We start from the raw sequence: 5,000 nt of genomic DNA, 5'->3' as shown, positions 1-5,000 counted from the left end.
TTCCCTATATATGTGCCGATAGTGTTTTGGAGATCTGGGTCAAACCTCCGCATCTTTTTGGTTTGAGGGTAGAGGTGGGGGGTCAACGCAAAAGATGCGGGCACTTAGTCATTTTTTCGGTTGGGCGACCAGGGGCGCTGTTGGCACTTTGTCATTTTTTCGGCTGGGCGACCAGGGGCGCCGTTTGCACTTAGTCATTTTTAAGGCTGGGCGACCAGGGGCGTTGAGTGTTTGGGCGACCAGGGGCGCCGTTGGCACTTAGTCATTTTTTCGGCTGGGCGACCAGGGGCGTTGAGTGTTTGGGCGACCAGGGGCGCTGTTTGCACTTAGTCATTTTTTCGGCTGGGCGACCAGGGGCGTTTGTTTGCTGGGCGACCAGGGGCATTTTTGACACTTTGCCGTTTTTATGGATGGGCGACCAGGGGCGTTTGTTTGCTGGGCGACCAGGGGCATTTTTGACACTTTGCCGTTTTTATGGATGGGCGACCAGGGGCGTTTGTTTGCTGGGCGACCAGGGGCATTTTTGACACTTTGCCGTTTTTATGGATGGGCGACCAGGGGCGTTTGTTTGCTGGGCGACCAGGGGCATTTTTGACACTTTGCCGTTTTTATGGATGGGCGACCAGGGGCGTTTGTTTGCTGGGCGACCAGGGGCATTTTTGACACTTTGCCGTTTTTATGGATGGGCGACCAGGGGCGTTTGTTTGCTGGGCGACCAGGGGCATTTTTGACACTTTGCCGTTTTTATGGATGGGCGACCAGGGGCGTTTGTTTGCTGGGCGACCAGGGGCATTTTTGACACTTTGCCGTTTTTATGGATGGGCGACCAGGGGCGGCTAGTGGCTGGGCGACCAGGGGCATTTTTGACACTTTGCCGTTTTTATGAATGGGCGACCAGGGGCGTTTATTGGCTGGGCGACCAGGGGCATTTTTGACACTTTGCCGTTTTTGTGGATGGGCGACCAGGGGCGCCGTGTGGCTGGGCGACCAGGGGCGTTTGTGGGACCGGGCTGACACCGGGACTTTGCCTTTAATTCGGCCGCTCCAGGGAACCAGGAACGCCGGCCTCTGCTCAGCACAAGTCGGCCTGAAGTGGGACTTTGTCATATTTTAATCCTGGGCGACCAGGGGCGTTTGAGGGACCGGGATGACACCGGCACTTTGCCTTTAATTTGGCCGCTCCAGGGAACCAGGAACGCCGGCCTCTGCTCAGCACAAGTCGGCCTGAAGTGGGACTTTGTCATATTTTAATCCTGGGCGACCAGGGGCGTTTGAGGGACCGGGCTGACACCGGCACTTTGCCTTTAATTTGGCCGCTCCAGGGAACCAGGAGCGCCGGCCTCTGCTCAGCACAAGTCGGCCTGAAGTGTGACTTTGTCATATTTTAATCCTGGGCGACCAGGGGCGTTTGAGGGACCGGGATGACACCGGGACATTGCCTTTAATTTGGCCGCTCCAGGGAACCAGGAGCGCCGGCCTCTGCTCAGCACAAGTCGGCCTGAAGTGTGACTTTGTCATATTTTAATCCTGGGCGACCAGGGGCGTTTGAGGGACCGGGATGACACCGGGACATTGCCTTTAATTTGGCCGCTCCAGGGAACCAGGAGCGCCGGCCTCTGCTCAGCACAAGTCGGCCTGAAGTGTGACTTTGTCATATTTTAATCCTGGGCGACCAGGGGCGTTTGAGGGACCGGGATGACACCGGGACATTGCCTTTAATTTGGCCGCTCCAGGGAACCAGGAGCGCCGGCCTCTGCTCAGCACAAGTCGGCCTGAAGTGTGACTTTGTCATTTTTTAATCCTGGGCGACCAGGGGCGCCGTTGGCACTTAGTCATTTTTTCGGCTGGGCGACCAGGGGCGTTTAGTGTTTGGGCGACCAGGGGCGCTGTTGGCACTTAGTCATTTTTTCGGCTGGGCGACCAGGGGCGCCGTTGGCACTTAGTCATTTTTTCGGCTGGGCGACCAGGGGCGTTTAGTGTTTGGGCGACCAGGGGCGCTGTTGGCACTTAGTCATTTTTTCGGCTGGGCGACCAGGGGCGTTTGTGGGACTTTGTCATTTTTTGGGCTGGGCGACCAGGGGCGTTTGTGGGACTTTGTCATTTTTTGGGCTGGGCGACCAGGGGCGTTTGACACCGGCACTTTGCCTAATTTTTAGCCGCTCCAGGGAACCAGGCAGGTCGGCCTCATTCCTGCACTTCTGCCCCTGAGTTGGGCGACCAGGGGCGTTTGGGGAACCGGGCGGACACCGGCACTTTGCTCTTTTTTTGCCCGCTTTGGGGAACCAGGCAACTCGGCCTCATTTCAGCACTTCTGCCCCTGAGTTGGGCGACCAGGGGCGTTTGGGGAACCGGGCGGACACCGGCACTTTGCCTAATATTTGGCCGATTTTGGGAACCAGGACACTCGGCCTCATTTCAGCACTTCTCCCCTGAGTTGGGCGACCAGGGGCGTTTGGGGAACCGGGCGGACAGCGGCACTTTGCCTAATATTTGGCCGCTCCAGGGAACCAGGCAGGTCGGCCTCATTTCAGCACTTCTGCCGGTCAGTTGGGCGACCAGGGGCGTTTAAGGAACCGGGCGGACACCGGCACTTTGCCTAATATTTGGCCGCTCCAGGGAACCAGGCAGGTCGGCCTGACTTCAGCACTTCTGCCGGTAAGTTGGGCGACCAGGGGCGTGTGAGGAACCGGGCGGACAGCGGCACTTTGCCTAATATTTGGCCGTTTCAGGGAACCAGGCAACTCGGCCTGACTTCAGCACTTCTCCCCTGAGTTGGGCGACCAGGGGCGTTTGGGGAACCGGGCGGACAGCGGCACTTTGCCTAATATTTGGCCGCTCCGGGGAACCAGGCAGGTCGGCCTCATTTCAGCACTTCTGCCGGTCAGTTGGGCGACCAGGGGCGTTTGGGGAACCGGGCGGACAGCGGCACTTTGCCTGATATTTGGCCGCTCCAGGGAACCAGGCAGGTCGGCCTGACTTCAGCACTTCTGCCGGTAAGTTGGGCGACCAGGGGCGTGTGAGGAACCGGGCGGACAGCGGCACTTTGCCTAATATTTGGCCGTTTCAGGGAACCAGGCAACTCGGCCTGACTTCAGCACTTCTCCCCTGAGTTGGGCGACCAGGGGCGTTTGGGGAACCGGGCGGACAGCGGCACTTTGCCTAATATTTGGCCGCTCCGGGGAACCAGGCAGGTCGGCCTCATTTCAGCACTTCTGCCGGTCAGTTGGGCGACCAGGGGCGTTTGGGGAACCGGGCGGACAGCGGCACTTTGCCTAATATTTGGCCGCTCCAGGGAACCAGGCAGGTCGGCCTCATTTCAGCACTTCTGCCGGTCAGTTGGGCGACCAGGGGCGTTTAAGGAACCGGGCGGACACCGGCACTTTGCCTAATATTTGGCCGCTCCAGGGAACCAGGCAACTCGGCCTCATTTCAGCACTTCTGCCCCTGAGTTGGGCGACCAGGGGCGTTTGGGGAACCGGGCGGACACCGGCACTTTGCCTAATATTTGGCCGATTTTGGGAACCAGGCAACTCGGCCTCATTTCAGCACTTCTCTCCCTGAGTTGGGCGACCAGGGGCGTTTGGGGAACCGGGCGGACACCGGCACTTTGCTCTTTTTTTGGCCGCTTTAGGGAACCAGGCAACTCGGCCTCATTTCAGCACTTCTGCCCCTGAGTTGGGCGACCAGGGGCGTTTGGGGAACCGGGCGGACACCGGCACTTTGCCTAATATTTGGCCGCTTTAGGGAACCAGGCAACTCGGCCTCATTTCAGCACTTCTCCCCTGAGTTGGGCGACCAGGGGCGTTTGGGGAACCGGGCGGACACCGGCACTTTGCTCTTTTTTTGGCCGCTTTAGGGAACCAGGCAACTCGGCCTCATTTCAGCACTTCTGCCCCTGAGTTGGGCGACCAGGGGCGTTTGGGGAACCGGGCGGACACCGGCACTTTGCCTAATATTTGGCCGATTTTGGGAACCAGGCAACTCGGCCTCATTTCAGCACTTCTCCCCTGAGTTGGGCGACCAGGGGCGTTTGGGGAACCGGGCGGACACCGGCACTTTGCTCTTTTTTTGGCCGCTTTAGGGAACCAGGCAACTCGGCCTCATTTCAGCACTTCTGCCCCTGAGTTGGGCGACCAGGGGCGTTTGGGGAACCGGGCGGACACCGGCACTTTGCCTAATATTTGGCCGATTTTGGGAACCAGGCAACTCGGCCTCATTTCAGCACTTCTCCCCTGAGTTGGGCGACCAGGGGCGTTTGGGGAACCGGGCGGACACCGGCACTTTGCTCTTTTTTTGGCCGCTTTAGGGAACCAGGCAACTCGGCCTCATTTCAGCACTTCTGCCCCTGAGTTGGGCGACCAGGGGCGTTTGGGGAACCGGGCGGACACCGGCACTTTGCCTAATATTTGGCCGCTTTAGGGAACCAGGCAACTCGGCCTCATTTCAGCACTTCTCCCCTGAGTTGGGCGACCAGGGGCGTTTGGGGAACCGGGCGGACACCGGCACTTTGCTCTTTTTTTGGCCGCTTTAGGGAACCAGGCAACTCGGCCTCATTTCAGCACTTCTGCCCCTGAGTTGGGCGACCAGGGGCGTTTGGGGAACCGGGCGGACACCGGCACTTTGCCTAATATTTGGCCGATTTTGGGAACCAGGCAACTCGGCCTCATTTCAGCACTTCTCCCCTGAGTTGGGCGACCAGGGGCGTTTGGGGAACCGGGCGGACACCGGCACTTTGCTCTTTTTTTGGCCGCTTTAGGGAACCAGGCAACTCGGCCTCATTTCAGCACTTCTGCCCCTGAGTTGGGCGACCAGGGGCGTTTGGGGAACCGGGCGGACACCGGCACTTTGCCTAATATTTGGCCGATTTTGGGAACCAGGCAACTCGGCCTCATTTCAGCACTTCTCCCCTGAGTTGGGCGACCAGGGGCGTTTGGGGAACCGGGCGGACACCGGCACTTTGCTCTTTTTTTGGCCGCTTTAGGGAACCAGGCAACTCGGCC

Source organism: Hippichthys cyanospilos, unplaced genomic scaffold, assembly GCF_059441005.1.
Source record: "Hippichthys cyanospilos isolate Australia breed blue-spotted pipefish unplaced genomic scaffold, RoL_Hcya_1.0 HiC_scaffold_131, whole genome shotgun sequence".
NCBI classification, from domain to species: Eukaryota; Metazoa; Chordata; class Actinopteri; order Syngnathiformes; family Syngnathidae; genus Hippichthys; species Hippichthys cyanospilos.
This window is presented reverse-complemented; position numbering follows the sequence as displayed.